This window comes from Amblyomma americanum, chromosome 4 (genome assembly GCF_052857255.1).
Source record: "Amblyomma americanum isolate KBUSLIRL-KWMA chromosome 4, ASM5285725v1, whole genome shotgun sequence".
Taxonomy (NCBI): Eukaryota; Metazoa; Arthropoda; class Arachnida; order Ixodida; family Ixodidae; genus Amblyomma; species Amblyomma americanum.
In genome coordinates, this window is record NC_135500.1 from 85,406,281 (window position 1) to 85,424,508 (window position 18,228).

An 18,228-nucleotide genomic window follows, 5' to 3' on the forward strand; every position below is an offset into this window, starting at 1 on the left:
ACTGCCATCTAGAAAAAGTCGGTAGCGACCAGATGCAGTAACTGCTGAGGTTCTAGCCTTCAAAGTCCGTAGGAGGACTGTACATCCGGATTATTGAGTTAGAAGGTTGTCAGGCGTTGATGTGACGTTCTTAGAGTCAATATGAGGTTTCTCAGTGGTGTACTTGCGTGGTACGTGCCTTCGCGCACATTTAGGACGTCTTATTCGATTTTTGCACTTCTGAGCAAGGTGCCCTTGTTTGAAACAGCGGAAGCACCGGCCGTTATGCTTCAGCAACTGTTTTTTGTGCTACAGCCGACTGCGCATAGCCTCAGTTGCCTGATAAGTTTTTGGGCGATTGACAGAAAAAAAAAACATCCTTTCAGCTCACTCACAGTGGTTGTTTGGAGGGCTGATGCTGTCAGTGTCTTGAGCTGGAATTCTGGTTTCCAAGCGTGTGGCGATTTCACCCTGTTCCGATGACGCTGCGCTGTGTGTTCCGCAACCGCCTCCATGCATTTCAGTTGACGTCCAAAAAATCCAGTAGCACTCGAAGATCCTGCTACGCCTCTGTCTCAAACCCTCTGTAGAAGCGTATTGCGGCGAAGATGACAGCCGAGGTGTTGATAGCTTGGACTTGTGCAGTTCATGAAAACGCCGTATCTTGTTAGAAGGAAGTGTTCTCAATAAAATTTCTCGCAGCATGGAGCAATACATTGGTGAACTTGTACCTAGAGCCTTTAAACTGCCTATATGACCCTGGATTTTGTCATATAAATTACGCAACAGACGAACTTCAGCTGATGAAGGTGTCGCCTTAAAATCCAGCAGACCTTGCAGGTGATCTTGGACTATAGCCCGTTCATCGCCGAAGCGCCTCTGAAGTAACTCGATGACATCCTTTTAACAGCCGGCATTCGGCTTAAGGCCTGCGATTCCGCACACTGTTGTCCCAACCAGGAGCGCATTCAAGTAGTTAAACTTGTCTCTAGGGTTGAGTCCCGTGTTATCATCTACTGTTTGTCCGATCTGACTCCGAAATCTTGATTACCTCATTCGGATCCCATTGAACTTTAATAGATCCGATTAGGGTAAGCGACAATTCACTTGGGACGTCCACGGCTCGTCGACTTGGTGCGCCGTGTAGATAGATCTTTTGGTCCGGAGCCGCAGACGGAGTCTCGCTGTTTTCACTACCTTGTCGCCGTACGTAGCAGCGTCTCTATACTCCATCCCTGCATTTCCTGGCAGCACTACCAAAGCTGCAAAGAGTGCACAGGCAACGTTCAGACGCCGCGGAATGTAGTGCCAGTATAAAATACGCATATAGGCATAAGGAATAGCCTGCTTTAAAGTGCGTGCGCCAAATACTATTTCATGCCGAGACCTAACGTGCCCAGGTGATACGTGCGCTATTTCCCAAGTTTTGCTTGCGTGACACTTGCGTGCTCTAAAACGTCGTTTACAAGCAAAACCTTCGAAGCAAAACCTCTCGCCTCGGACTGAATTCGTCGTTGTTGCTGCCGTTTTCAGTACGTTTACTGGCCATAAATTGGACACCTGGCTCTCGCTTCGTCTAATATCGCCTATTATAAAGCGTAAGAACGATTTGTTTTAGTTTTTATTTAGAGTGATGATTCTGTTGCTTTTAGTCCTAAAGGAGATCGTGGATGCGTTGACAAAAATACTTTCCATTCTAATCCGCAGATGAGCCACTAGGCTTACCTTATCGTTCTGTCTCCGTTTGCATGAGTGGAAGTAAAAGTGCGAGAGTGACTAATGGTGTAACGTCATGCAAAATGCTTTCATTTAGCATTCATAGGCGTGCATAGAGAGATGGTACGTAGACGGCGTCGATTTATGCTGTTTTATAAGCATATCTGTGTACTACGTGAGCAGACGACACGATGAGGGTTAAGCGTAGAAAAACACGTCTAACGAGCTCTCCCGATTGGCTGAGGGAGAGCGCCAATTTTCGCCCTTGTCGCAAGCTTGGCCAGTCTTCTTCACTAATGCCGCGCCTTACGTCACCGTGTGTGGCGTCGTGTGAAATTCCCGGGTTTCGGCACCGTGCGATGGCCCTCAGGGTTGACCTGCTGTTGCTTGGACGCCTCAGAGGAGCGGAGCCGACACGGCCACGACAGGAAAGAACGAATGTTTTTTTTAGGAATACAAAGCGCCGCTGCGCGAGAGGCTTAACTCCACGCGAACTTGCAAGTCATGATGACATCATTATCCGTTGGTGAAGAAGTTCCAGCATTTGCCTTTTATTCGCCATCGACTTCTGGCCCTTTTTTTTCCTGCTATTTTCAACCAATGCTATCGTGCGCCTTACTTCCGAAGGGTTGTGCATGTTTCAAAGAGCAATTTTTTTGTCGTCCTACTCAAAATCTTCGGACTTCAGTGGTTGGCTTATGACCGCGAGAATGGCGAGCATTCGCAAGCCAATTCTGTGGGCTGGTTGCTCCGGGCTCACGGCAAAAAAAGTTGTGGCACACTGAACCCGCACATCTTTACCATTTTGAGGCTCTAAGTGCTCAGGTGCGCACTAAACGAGTTTGCAGCCGTTAATGCGAGTTGTGTGCACCTGCCAGATATTTTTCCTTCGCCTCAAGTTAGCGGCTTTCATGTCGGTCATGGAGTGTTTTTGCACGTCATCCGGCGAATTCCGAAATATTTTAGAAAACAGTCAGCTTGGTGGCACATCGTCCGCCTGTTTCATTGCTGAAAAATTTGATCACCATCCATATATCAATATTTTCGTGCTATTTTGAAATGTATTTGGAACTTCGAGCAACAAGGGGTTCCATGACACACCCGGTCTATGTGACTGACCCTTGACACTTTATTATAAGTTTTTCAACTATTGTGGCAATTTGTCCGAAACTTTTTATACTGCTGGAAAAGTTAACTTCTGTATTCGCGGAGAAAAATCGCATTTTTGGCTTTCCGGAGGCCCGGATATGTATTTCAGATGAAAATTTGTGTTGAAGCATTCTTGCTTCACCTGACCAAGCTTGCGCTTTATGACGCACCGCGCATAATAAATCGGACATCAGTTGGTACAATTTGATAAAAAATGTCTAAAGTCTAAGCAGACAAAGCTACTTTCATAATATTGACGCCAGCGCTCGAGAAGACGAACGCGCCGATCAAGAAGAGAACGAAGTGTTGAGGAAGCGCTCTCCTCCAGGGCTACGCCGCTACTCACTCTCGGTCGCTTAACGCCGTTGCTGACTCTACGCCAACGCCAACATGACATCTGGTGGAGGTGCTGGGTGCACATCCTTTTTGGTGATGTTGTTTAGTCGACGGTAGTCAACACAGATTCGTAAGGTGCCGTCCTTCTTCTTCACAAGCACGACTAGGTGCCGCCCACGGGCTCCTGAAAGGTCGAATTACGTCGTTGGCGAGCATTTCTTTCACTTGTGTGCTAATAGCCTCACGTTCTTTAGTGGACACTCGATAAGGTGACTGCCGGAGTAGTGGAACATTTTAATCAGTAAATATGCGATGTTTCGCAAGATGCGTCCGCCCGACGCGTGACGACGACGCGAAGGCACCACGATAGCGATCGAGCAGTTCGCGCACTTTGTTGCGCTGCTCGAGCTGCAGGGTTGAGTTAATGCCGTACTGAACACCAGGAGGTATATCAGGCTCAGTCGTTGAAGCAGTCGCTAAACTGTGCACACACATAGTTTCACTAAGAGCGTCAATATATGCCACAGTCGTCCCCTTGTTAAGGTGCTGGTGTTCGTTGCTGAAATTTGTGAGAAGAACGTTCACCTTGCTATATTCGAGGCAGACAACCGCCCTGGCGACGGGAAGTCCTCTGTCCAGAAGCAACAACTGCCTGCTTTCCACGACACCCTCAATTTGCCATATGTTCTTTGAGCTGACGGTTACCATTACACTGGAACGTGGAGGCACGGTCACATGCTCGTCTAGAATGTGCAGCGCCGCTGGGAGGATACTATCGACAGATATGATCTTCTCGGTCGAGAACTTGACACTTGACGGACAGCGATTGCAGATCATTGACGGCACCGTTTTCAGTCAGAAAGTCCATGCCGTGTCTGACGTCCCGAGAGCACTCGGCTAGCACTACGAACGTTGCCCGAAATGTTTGGCCTTGCACGGTTACCCGCTATCAAGAATTGACGATGCCTTGGAACGTTTATGCAACAGCAGATATTCCTCCTCCATGGGCCTGAAGGCTGGATATTGGCAAATTGAGGTAGACGAGAGGGACCCCGAAAAAACGGCATTCATCACTCCAGACGGCCTGTACGAGTTCCAGGTGATGACATTTGGTCTTTGTTTGGCACCCGCGACATTCCAAAGGCTCATGGATACCGTTCTTGCGGCTTTGAAGTGGCAAACTTGTCTGGTCTATCTGGCCGACGTCATCGTTATTGCCCCGTATTTCGAGGAGCACCTGCGTCGCCTCGAGGAAGTATTGCAGGCCATAACGTCATCAGGCCTAAAAGCCGAAAAAATGCCATTTTGCATACGAAGAGTTAAAGTTTTGAGGCCATGTCGTGAACTACGAAGGTATCATTCCAGATCCCGAGAAAACATCCGCCATTGCCAATTTTCCAACGCCGCGTGATCAGAAGGATGTTCGTCGATTCCTCAGACTATGCGCGTATTACCGCCGCTTCGTGGAGAATTTCTCTAACATTGCCCCACCCCTTACTGATCTGACAAAGGCGCATGTGCAGTTCAGGTGGGAACCACCACAGCAGATGGCGTTTCAAGAACTTCAACGCCGCTTGCAGGCACCCCCTGTTCTGGCGCACTTTGATGAACTTGCAGACACCAGGGTCCACACCGATGCAAGCAACGTTGGTTTGGGCGCTGTCCCAGTTCAAGTTCGGCGGGACCAACCACGTGTAATCGCCTATGCGAGCCGCGCACTATCGAAGACAGAAGCCAACTACTCTGCCACTGAAAAAGAATGCCTCGCCATCGTGTGGACAATTTCGAAGTTCAGACCATGCCTTTATGGCCGCTCTTTCAAAGTAGTGACCGATCATCACGCACTATGCTGGCTTACCACAGTCACACCAGTCACCGTCGAACGACTTCTTATCATCCCCAAACTACTGGACTGACGGAACGTCTAAACAAGAAGCTTGCGGACAGGCTTTCAATGTACGTGGACGTGGAACATAAAAACTGTGACGACGTCGTACCCTACGTCACGTTCGCATACAATACAGCCGTGCAGTAAACAACCAACATGACACCATTTGGCCTAGTTTATGGACGTCAGGTCAAGACAACACTCGATGCCATGCTGCCTCATGTCGACGATCATCCAAATGACGACGTTGCGTCTTTCTTACAATGCGCCGAAGCTGCCCGCCAACTCGCACAGGTGCGAATTCAGGACCAACAGGGCCAGGACGCACAACGCTACCACCTACGGAGACGGGATGTGGAATACCAAGATGACCTTGTCTGGGTTTGGTCTCCAATCCGACGACGCGGACTGAGTGAAAAGCTCTTGCGCCGCTACTTCGGTCCTTACCGAATGGTGCGACGTCTTGGAGTCCTCAAGTATGAAGTCATCCCTCATGAGACTCAACAATCTCGATGCCACCACCGGCCCGAGGTGTGTCCACGTGGTTCGCCTGAAGCCCTACTACGCAAGGACAGCACACTAGCTCTACTCGAGACCCCCTGCTTTCTTTTCAGCGTCGGGTCGATGCTTTCGGAGGAGGGGGCTAATGACGCCAGCGCTCGGGAAGACGAACGCGCCGATCAAGAAGAGAACGAAGTGTAGAGGAAGCGCTCTCGTCAGGGGCTACGCCGCTACGGACTCTCGGTCGCTTAACGCCGTTGCTGACTCTACGCCAACGCCAACGTATCAATATGACCAATTAGTTTGAGCTGGCTACATTAATTAGAAAATGGCCATTTTGCTACCAATACACTACATTTATTTAATCACCCAAGCTACCCTAAACGTCTTATTTTAGGCGGATTGCAAAATTTTCTCGCAAAGTGTGAAGAGCACCCAACGCGTGTTTAGAGTCTGTATCCTCACGGTCCGGTGCAAGTATTTACAAAGAACAGTGTCCACTTTAAAATGCAGTCATTAAGGAAAAAAATTCACGGTAATATTAATCGCGCTGGTCTTACAGACAGAGAGGTGTTTTGTCGTAGCAAATTCTGGTGAACACTACGTGTCTCTCACGAAAACGGACTTGCAGAGCTGCCAAGCCAGCAGCTGGTAAGGCTTGCTGAAATGTGAACGTCTTTAAAGTGTTTCATAGAAATATCGAGTGTCTGATAGAGCATGCCTTCTTAAAATTTATCGTTCGCTTTTGTGCTTTTTTCAAGAATATGATAGTATAATCTATGGCGGGGGGGGGGGGGGAGGGGAGGGGGAGCAAAACCTTTCTATTTAAAACGATTGGATCCAGTTCATAATCTACGACTGCAGCTATCTTGTGAAACATACAAATGATCTCCGAGCAATAATGCTATTGCCCTTGCGGTTTGGAGAGATATGGCATGAAGTTTGCATTTTGGACACATTACATGAAATTCCATAAAGCCATGGCCAAGTGCAACCTATAGTAAAGTTTTCCGGCAGTCTGTGACTTCACTTTTCCTGAATTCAACAAGAGACGAGCGCCGCCACAAAATTTCCCAAAGGAATAATTTATAGGAAATTCACATCTACGCCGTGTTCTACACGGAGATTAAAGCAGCATATTTCAGATGTGCAGTACAGGAAGAGAACTGGCAAAAATAAGACTTCCACAGTGTGCATCAATATTTGCAGCAGAATGCAAAGCTGTGTTGGCATCTGTAGAGAAAGTAGGATGCAAGAGCGGCGCATCGAGAACAGTATTATCGACATTGATCCCCACAGTTCATTCGCAGTGCTAGACCCCAGAATAGTCACTGTTACTGCCTGATGTATTACGCAATATGAAGTGGGTAATACCGTAAGCACATAAGATAAAATTATGTTGGGTTTTGAGCCACGTAGAAATTAGTTGAAACGAGAAAGCGGACATATGTGCTGCACAAGGTTAATAATAAGAATAATCGGTTTTTCGGGGAAAGGAAATGGCGCAGTATCTTCCTCATATATCTTTGGACACCTGAACCGCGCCGTAAGGGAAGGGATAAAGGAGGGAGTGAAAGAAGAAATAAAGAGAGAGGTGCCGTAGTGGAGGGCTCCGGAATAATTTAGACCACCTGGGGATCTTTAAAGTGCACTCGACTACTGATCCGGAGTTCCCGGGTTTGAACCCAACCGCGGCGGCTGCGTTTTTATGGAGGAAAAACGCTAAGGCGCCCGTCTGCTGTGCGATGCACAAGGTTGCAAAAAAGGAAACTGAAATAATAATAATCCCTCCCAGTAAAGATTGCGCGTAGTTAGTACACACAAAACGGAAGGATAAATTGTAGTCTGCACGAAGTAATCAAGAAAATTGCAAGTTACAGCTGATAAAACCCATTTCAGGAGGATGGAAGTCAGGCACACTCGATACACTTTCGGAAGCTTATATAGATGTCGTCCGCGTATTGGACACACAAAACCTACAGACACCATTATCTTGACGGAACAAGAGAAGCCTGTATGTGAAATCTACGGAAGTATGGTGACCATACAGCACATCTTACGTTCACGCATTAAACACTAGAGAGTGCGGGAAAACTATGGGCCGCGGTCCCGTTCCGAACGTCCAGCCGGGAATCACGCCCACGCGCACTGAAAGCGGCGTTTTAAAATTAAATGGCCTTCGAATTTGCGCTGTACACTTTGACAGTCTGTTCTAGGATAGACTAGGCTGTTCTTCACGAAGCGACGACGTCATAGGTGTATTGTGAAGTCAGAAAACTCCTTTGATTACATTTTCTTCCATCTAATCCTATGGGTGCTAAGCCTACTTTTTACCCCCGTTTTTACATCAGTCGTGCCAGCCGGCGATAGAAGCGCCACTGTATCTTTTTTACTTCACAGATAAGTGTTGGTTTATATCCGCTGCAGAGGCACGCTCCACACACAGGACGCAAGGGAACAAGTATGCATGATGATTATGGAATTTATGGCGCAATGGCATCTAATGGCCAAAGAGCGCCATGGCACAAGGTATTTTCGACTACTCAAGGTTGAGTCCAAGACCCATTTTTCAGACATTTCACGCCAGAAAAGCCGAGCACCAGGCCAGGGGAAAGCTTGTGCCCATTGCATCACCGATGGGTGTCCGGCGGCACTGGGGATCGAAGCCTGCACCTGCCACATGCGAGGCGGATGCTCAACCAATTGGCCACCGCTGCGGTCAAGAAGTATGCAAACGAAAGCTGTGAAATTTGTTTGTGAAGTTCTCATGTTTTCTTGTAGCTACGATGCTGTCACTACTATGTGTTACCGACTCATGCATAAACATACTGTTTACTTATATTTAAAAAAGGATAACATAACATTATTAAAGCAGGGCAGTTTCTATTTTGTGCTGTCACTTAGCACTTGCCACAATAAACATGCCACAAAGGCAGTCTGTCAACGTGATGGTTGAACAAATAACTAGCATCTATGTATTGAGTACACCTCTTGTTTGGGCTGGTACTGTCGTTTTTGTGACTCTTCTGTCCCCCATTGGTCGTACCGTTTTCATATTATGTGCGAGATGTATTATTTTGAGAAGCAGAGGGGAGTTACATTAATTTTTTTGTGTGAGACAATGTTCTCGGCGTTAACTAAAGTAATAACTAGAACACTGCTTGTGAATTCGTTGCTGACGATAATAAACCGGGTGAGAACCAAATAGCAGGGTAAGCGACATTTCGAGGATGCTGGAAGTTCAGTAATTCTTGGATCATTGTTCCATTGCGCGCAAATTTCGGACCACAGTGTATGACGCCTTCTTCGAGCGCTTGCTAAGAGAGCAGGTTAAGGCTGTATTACAGTATCGAAATGGATGCGCTCAGATACCTCTGGTAAGATAGTGTATCGCATGCAATCTAATTCCGGAGACAGTCGCAGTGCTTGTCTTGCTATCACTAGGGTAAATGAACGCAACCTTGACTGCTAACAAAAGGTGCAGAAACCATCAAAGACGTTGTTAAAAACGAATTATCAATAGCCGAAACTCGCACCTCATTATCAAAAACCTCAATGAGGAATGGGTTCTGCATGCCAGAAAAATTTTATTCCACATCTGGCGAGTCCATTAAGTGCGCTGAGGATATGCCATTGTGGATACGCGCTCCAGTAGCTTTTCTCAAAGTTCCCTGACTACGCCCCATTGAAAAGGTTTTAGTTTACACAGTACGTTCTGCGGGCGTATTTCAGTGCCATCTACACATTACCACCGGATTTGGCACTGTGGCATTTTTTTGGCACTTATTATTACTGTACCGGATTCAGTAATTTTAACCGTATATTGGACGTAGTTTAACTGACCCCACAGCAACTGCAGGGGACCCTTCTGCGCGGCCTGAATAGTATTGCGCCATATCGTTATTGGGTTTTCGCCCTTATATGCGGAACTGGTGATTGTCTACATTATATTCATAAATCCCTTGGAACTAGTTTTAACACCCCTCCAGGAGCAGTAGTGCCGCGGTTTAGCGATGCGCCACTGCCTTGTGACTGCCGGTGCTGCCACCGGCTATACTTGTGAGACATAGGTTGCTCTTCGCGAGCAACCTCTCACGACCAATCATTAACTTAACCACCACGTGCACCGGCGAGCTGTTTTCTTAGAACCTGGTGGGCAGGCTCTGATGACGTTGCAAGGTCACGGCACCCACGTGACACACCTGCTTCCAAGGTTGCGTCTCTGAGACTTTTCGTGGAATTTTCGCTTATGGCCAACGACGCCGACGCCGGTATTTCTGCGACATGAGCTTCTTAACGATATCACGTTAAAACTAAATCTGAAAACTGCCTTCGGTGAAGCAATTATATGGGCATTCTTCACACTTCTCTCAGTTATTCGGGTGCCTGAAATAACAAAAAAAAACTTACCAAAGCCCAAAACCAACAAGCGAAAGGAAGCACTGCGTATCATACTCTACTCTCTTGTGCTGGCTTCCCTACGAATGTGAAGATGAGCGGACATGCTCTGTTTATATTTGCAGTGTTGAACATGAACAATGCACCCGTAAAAAAATATAAAAATAAAGTTATGCTTGCAAGCTACTGCCTCTAGCACAGATGGCTTAATATGAATTACAAGTGTCATTGTTTTGACACAGAAGAAGAAGTTATTTTCAGCGCGCAAGATAAGTAAGGAGACGCCTTACCCTCAGCGAAAACAAATACGTTTGGAATATACTTCGGGATATTCAAAATGTATTTTAAACAGATTTTGAATTTTTGAGTACCCTAAAAATATTCCGGAAATATGTTCCTGAAATTTTATGCATGGTATTGGAAATATATTTTTAAAATCTTCCAGAAATACGTCTCTGAAAGTATCCTTCGAGCATATTCAAATATGTGAAAAAATATGAATGCGGTTTTCGCATCTTGTCAGTATATTTAAGGTGTACTTTGGGAAATAAGAAATAAATGCATTCGAAGTATACCTCACTTAAAGCATGCTTCGAGCGCGTTTAAAATACGGGAAAAAATATGAATGCGGTTTTAGCATCTAGTCAATATATTAAAAGTGTATTTCAGTATATATGAAATAATGCATCCGAAGTACACGCCATTTAAAGCGTGCTTCGAGCACGGTTCAATTACGTGAAAAAATATGAATGCGGTTTTAGCATCTTGTCAATGTATTATAAGTGTACTTTTGTAAATATGAAAATAATGCATTCGACGTATACCTCCCTTAAAGCATGTTTCGAGCACATTTCAAATACGTGAAACCATACGAATGCGGTTTTAGCATCTTGTCAGTATATTAAAAGTGTATTTCCGTAAATATGAAATTAACGCATTTGAAGTATACGTCACTTAAAGCGTGTTTCGAGCACGTTTCAAACGCGTGAAAAAATATGTGTGCGGTTTTAGTGTCTTGTCAATGTATTAAAAGTGCACTTTCGCAAATATGAAATTCATTCGTCTCAAGCATACTTCGGTTTTAACAAACGGGCAGTCCTTTTAAACATATTTGAAGCACACTTTATCTGCCGTAGAAAAATCTAGTGCTCCAAATTGCGGTTCGGGAAATGGCCTTTGCATGTTGGCAATTTATTGAAAGTGTACTTTCGCAAATATGGCATTAATTCCCCCAAAATACACTTGAATTCCAACGAACGAGATGTCCGCGTAAACGCATGTGCAGCACACCTCAAGCTGCCGTTGAACAGTTAGCGCTCGAAATTGCGTTTCGGGAAAGGACATGTTGGCAAAGCATTTTATGTGTTTCTTTCCTAAATATGAAATTAATTCGTGCGTAGTATACTTACTACTCTAACAAATGGGTAGCCCGCGACAGCATATTTGCAGCACACTTAGAGCTGCCGTGGAACAACCTAATGCTCGTAATCACGTTTCCGAGAACAGTAAAGACTCTCCCTTTTCTTTCGTGCATTTGCTTATGTTGACTTCTAGCAGAAAGGCAGTCACCAGCGTGGACAGCGTGCCAGCATTATACCGGCAATGACGCCATGTGCGCATCCGGGCACGAGCATGCCAGCGAAAAGGACCCCGACTGGCAGGGCCGACCGACTTCCATAGACGCCCATGTAGTCGTTGATTGACACTTCGACTCCTGACCGACGCCTGACGCAAGTTACGACTAGCAGTTCGGTTCTAGAAAGACCGCACATTCGAACGCGACCGCTCCGACGCTTGCGCGACAATCTGGGGGCCCATAGTTTTTCAGTTCGCGCGTTCTGTACGCGGACCCAGTCAAAAGCAGACAACTTTTGATGGCCGTGCGGACGAGAACAGCCTCCGACTCACTTTTATGCTTCCTAACATGTTTATGTGAGTGTAATCTTTGTAGTAGGCAGTGTTTAACCTCCTGATGCTGCTAGATATACTTTGTGGGAAGAAGCCATTTAGTCTGATTATTCCTTTTTGAAAAGGGGTGAATTAGCCAGCGTGTTAACAATTTCTCTTCAGATAATTTAGCTGCAAACGGCTTACGATTGAAACTCGGTTATTACATCAGCGATTATATTGATATGTGGCTGGTTTTTGGTTCAATGTGGCATTGAGCGGCAGATAGCCGGAATCGAGCTTATCGAAAATGAAGTAGCTAGGCTAGCTGAAGTGTTCGACGAAAAACAATAGCTTTGCAAGCAACGAAGAAGTTTGCAAGTGACAAGGTTTTTGTTTTTGTTAGCCCAGGTATGCGGTAAACCACAATGAGGTGTTGCTGGGCAAATATTTAAAAATAACTAAATACCACTCACGTATGCATGTGAATCCCTTTAAAATTTCTCCTCCAGACATCATGAATTGATTTTGGGAGTGTTATGGACTTTCGCTTACATGCTAATAAAGGTTAGCTGTGGTTTAGTTCTGCTTAAACCTGGAGTGACGCGATAACTACAGTTGGCCGGTCAGTCGAATTGCAAATTGAGCTGATCCGCACCACGTGACCCACAACAGCGCCGCCATGGAGCTCAAGGGGTGCCACGCAGCTCAAGGGGTGCCACGCTGAAGGCTCGAAATGCTAGCGTTATGTAGCTTTCGCTAAAAAAACAGCAAAAAATGTACGGAGACGCCTAATTTTTTTGAGTACCTGCAGTCAATATTAAAATGCTTCATATTCCTCCGTCTGTCGCTTCGGTGCGACAGTAATAAGGGAACTCACAATGTGACTATTGTTTGATGATTTTGTATCCTGGATAAAATAATATTTCCGTTCCATGTTAAAACAAGGGCATGTGTTGCTTAGTGGCATCTGCACACACACAAGCGCATTTCACGGGCTTGAAATGTGGATCAAAAGGAATGAAACATCATGAATAAGCTTCCGTTTCAGGGAAGAGGGGGGGTGGGATCAAGCAAGTGAAGCGCAATTTCAGCAAGCAATCTGCGAACCACGACCGCGCTGCACTCTCTCCCACCAGCCTCATCCCATCTCATCGAGACCATGATGCCGCCACATTTAAAACGTAAGTTGGCACGGCAACAATACGACGCATCACTTGGCTTTCCTAGGATAGCCAAGGGTGGAACTGGCGCTGACATCTGAATTGGCTGATCATTGGTAGGTATACGAAGTTTCCTTCCCCTGGCAAATAAGCTTATGGGCCCTGGACTGGAGCGTTGGGGCAGCCTGGAGCTGCCTGGATGCGCCGTTGTCTGATTATAAAGCATCCGCAAGCAAGATCGCCTTTTTTAAAAACCGGCCTCGTAGACAACTCGGCACGTCTTCGCTACCGACATTTCCATGTTCGCTGAACTCAGGTCGGCGCCTTGCTGGCTGGACAGTTCAGATGATTGTGAGGTCTCTCTGTATTCAAGACTGCGGTAGGCGATATCGATAATATTGACGCGGAAGAAGTGCCGACCCGCCATTTTGTGATGCCGATGACAACAGGGCGTTGCTGGCGCAGCTTTATTTTCGTACTTGATCTTAACGTGCATGTCAGTTGTAGGTTTTGTCGTGCGTTAAAATCGAGGAAATACGGTACTCCAAAAACATCCAGTATCACTCACGTTTAGCTGTACCTCTCAAGAGAAATGTGCATGTTTATAAGAGCTTTAGTTTACCGGCGTCCGCCTAAGCAGCATTACCGTGGAGGCTATCGAAAAGAGATCAACTTAAATTCAGAATTATCCAGCGAGTTAAGGAAAATGAGAGTCATTGGTGTAACGTTATGCAACAAGGGCAGATCAGAATGGATCAGGGAACGAACGAGGGTTAATGACATCTAGGTAGTAATCAAGAAAAACTACATGAGCAAGGCGTATATATCAAAGCGAAGATAATCGATGGTGTTTAATGGGAACGGATTAGATTCCAATAAAAGGGCCGCGTAGCAGGAGGCGACAAAGTTCAGTGCATAGATTAAAATAGGTAGTTATCGTGGATGAGCTTTTTCGAAGTCTAGAAGCATACTATTGACATGGCCATGATTATCTAACCCTGTAGCAAGAATATGGAGGGTTTCAAGGAGTAGCTTACAGAGGACACCTTTTTATGGAACCAAATTACTTTGTGACCATCACGAAAAGCGCTGATGTGTTTTCGAATGCTAGGCTCCAATTATTTTGCGCTAGTGCACACCGGTAAAAGGGTCTAAAACGCACGTTTTGCGACAAAGTATAAGTTATGGCAATGCATGTGACGTAGGCGTATTTTAAATCGGTTGGACGTTGTATGCATGACAAAGATTTATTAAACATGAGGGTCAGGCATGGCACGCACCATTCGGCATACCTTATTAAACAGCAGGTTGATATTCTATCTGCGCCAGCTAACGTCTTAGCACTGAAATTTATTAAAAGTGAAAATACAGGTTCCTGTCGTATTCTGACGCCCCGAAGAGGCGCTCCGTTTTTATAATGGTTAAGGTACAGACTTAAGCTACCTTCACGTATTAAAAGAGTAGAAATCCTCATTGAGAGCGTTTCAAACCGAGATTTTTCAGCTGTGAAGACATCTTTCGGGCCTGTGCTATGTCACGATTTCTTTTCTATAGCAGTTTGAAGCTAAAAATTTCTGGCGACGAAAGGGACACAAACAAATGGAAAAGAAACGATCAGGAGAAAGGCGAGTTAAAAAACGCGAAAAGGGAAAATTCCTCGTTTTTATACTGTGGTGTCAATGGGACCTTAAGCCACAGCTAAGGTTTAGCGAAATGTCGATGACAGCTAGTGTTCAGAGACTATGGGAGGACGATAGAGTGGTGTTGTGCCTTGGGAGGTTGGAATGTAGATTAGGCGTACATCACACCCGGGCGTCAGGCATTGTCCGTATAGTAGTATTTCATCCCTTTATATCAGGTGTGCCTCCGGCGTGAAAGGCTCAACGGTTGCGCCTGACTTTTATAGAGTGAGCATGACGTCACTCTTCAGACACTGGTCACGTCATCATGTTCAGCTCATTAATCTCATTCGCGACATTAGTATGTTTTGATCAATTTGAGCGGCTCTTTGCACCTGGTTGATTTCCTTTTAAGAAAAGATCGACTACACTGGTTAAGTGAGAAACGTGACTTTAAGAGCTTTCATTGCATGAAAAGCAGAGGGCGAATTCCACACATCAGCGGTACATCCAGTATCAAATCCAACCGTCGTAGTGTGGCCCGAGCTGAACACATCAAGGCAGCATTGCAAGCCATAAGCACAATCTGGGAAGGAAACCGTCTGGGCCTGTAAAAAGAACACTACGGAGCAAGCTGACCCGGTAACGCGAACAATGCTAATTAATTTCAAGCACAGTGAAGGAGTCGTGTGAATGGAGAGGCGGCGGGTGGATCGTTGTTTCAGACCTGCTCACAAAGAGCGGGGTGTTGCGGCGAGGGTCGAACGCGCGTAGAGATATTATGTAATTTATAGTCACAAATGTCGACTGTTCACCGAAAGGCGGTAAACTGCCCTTATCTCTGGCCTTGCAACAAGGTGTTCATGGCTCGCAAGAGACTTTCGATGCAGCCCATACCGGAGACCGGTCCCGTGGAGCTGAACGATTCTTTCTTGAGCGCGAGCGCTAGCGAGTCGTTGGAGCTAGACTATGAAAAGGCGTCCCAGGTTGCCGGCAACGCCTGTGCCAGTGGGGGTAAGTAACACTCTTGTTACGTTAGTGTCCCCCGCATGCCCAGTGTGCTACGGACGAACAGTTGAGAGTCAACATAAAAAGTTGATCCAATGGTTGTCCGACTTGTGCACATCTTTAGACCTTTTCACGACCCTCACGAAATCCGGTTTTCTTAGCTCTAGGGAGAATGAGGGTAGGGGGGGGGGGGGGGCGGGGGAGCTTAATCTTCAACTCTTTCCTGCACTATAAGCAAAGCCCAGTGCCCAATATGACGGTGCCCATGGACGTCTTTTTGATAAGGGCTATATTAACATAAATAATAGAGTTGCTTATTTCATTTCCAATATTTCAGTACTTGATACGCACAGCATATAAAGAAAAAATGATATTAGAATTCAGAATGCGAAACTACTCCCATCGATTCCGACCACGGTAATGCGATGCTTTAAGCGCGTCACCAGGGCAACCTCTCTCGCCGTGTTGACGTCCGGGAACTGGATGGCGTTCATTCGTCGGCATGATAAAAGTACCAATATTCCATCGTATATCAGTGATTGATGAAGAATTATGTACTGTACTAAAGTGTAAACGAAACGCAATTTTTTTGTCGGCAGCATTACAAGTATGCTTGAAGGTAATGAGACACTGCGATGATGAGCGAAATATTCGCGGCTCCTTCCTTCGCAGGCCACGTATTGGACGAAGCAGCGACTGAAAGCCCGCACCGCAGCGGGAACGAAAGCGCAGCTGTCTGAAACGCGGAAGTAAAAGTTACCAGCGGGCGATAACTGCCTGTGAGAGAAAAAAAATCTGTCACACACTAATTGTTTTGCTCTTATTCCATCCGACCACCCAGCATTTTCAAATTGCGTTTACGTTTGAAGAGCGTCTTGGCGGGAGTGAATCCTGTGGGTTGCAGCCCCGCCGGCTGGTTGTGAAGCTGTCTGGGTCATTATGCCAGAAATATTCAGATTTAGAGCTCAGTGTGTAGGAAGAAGCGCAGGTGCTATAAAAGCACCGCAACAATTCAGCTCTACGAAATTATAACATTATTATGTGTTTGAGCGATCAAGATTCTGAATGCAGACATAGTCACAGTTTGCAGCTTGACTTAGCACGCGTGCACTCTGGGCTGCCGTGCATGCGCAATAATCTGTATCCTTGAAGTGCTTCAATTTACACGCTGCTGCCACGGCCCAGTGGAAATATGGTTGGGCCCAATGGGGTACGTCTGAAAAGGTAGTGACACTCAAACGAGCCTACAAGAAGCCTCGGCGCATCTTTAAAGACAGGTGCCTGTGCTAGATGACAGCCTTTCGTGGCAATTAAGGATAGGCTGCCGGGGCAGAACGTTCGTAGCTATGTCATTGCACCAAGTATTTCGGCCGCACGAGGGTGCGCCTGGCCGCCTGCTGGGTTGATTTGTAGGCGGTAGCTGCACTCCGTCGCTGGTGCAGCTGGCGTCATTTATAGGGTTAACTGTAACGTGACGGGCATTGCCACGGCCGCCTCGGTTGGGCGCGCGGCTGGTCGCTGCGCTCGATTCAGTCGACCGTGGCCTAGCAAATTCGTTCTAATTAAGAAAACTTCCAACCATTTTTTTTTCTAACGTTAAATTTGGCAGATGTGTGTAGCAATATGCCTTAAGTAATGAACGTTGAAAATCTATTATGTTTTTGTTCCAAACGAATGCATGCAATAGGGGAATATTTTCGGTTCCGTGAGTAGAGAGTGTGTGCCTTCCACTGCATTGCCATAAAATGTTGTCGTGGCATATAGCTGTCGGATACAGGTCTGCACTTTATATAAAAACAGTAATTACTTTTGTCGGGCGGCGATAGCAGCACCTGCCATCACAGGGCAGTGGCGCATCGCTTAACCACTTCACCATGAAGTGCGCCAGGAATAATATGATGACCCCACGGGGATCTGTGATGAGAAGTAGAGGATGACCATTTCCGCACATATGAGCATTAATCCATTACCGCTATCCGATTTGGTGTTCCTTCGTTGAACACTGGATCAGAACAACGAAACCGAGGTGAAAACCGAAGCTCTGGCGCACGTATTTCGCATCTGGCCGAACGACGCTAATCGACCATAATTTTTTAGACATACTGCGTCTTCATTCGGCGCGATTGCAGAAAATGATGATAATTAGAAAGGAGGTAATACAAGAGGCAGTCAAAACAAATGAGTGGTTCACAACGCATATATTCCGGACGAAATGACGGAAGGGGGGGGGGATTGTCGGGCCGAGAAACGCTTTTTGTTGACCTGCTACACCTTGAAATCCGTAGCGGCATCGTTGCACAAGCTAATGCCCATAAAGGAATGCGCCAAAACTGGAGAGCTGATGTGGGCGGGCGCATTCGAGTCTTATACCTAAGACTCTGTCACCAGCCCTTGCTGCATCAAAGTGAAGAAAATACTACAGGTAAGTGTAGTGCGTCGTGCTTGCTTTCGTTTTGCTATTCAGTTAGGATACTAGAAAATGAGATTAACGAAGCAAAAGTAGCCGGTCGGCACAGCAAGCAGCTTGAAACCTCTTTTTCATTCAGAGACGACGTAATTAAGACTGCATAATCGAATAAAGTCT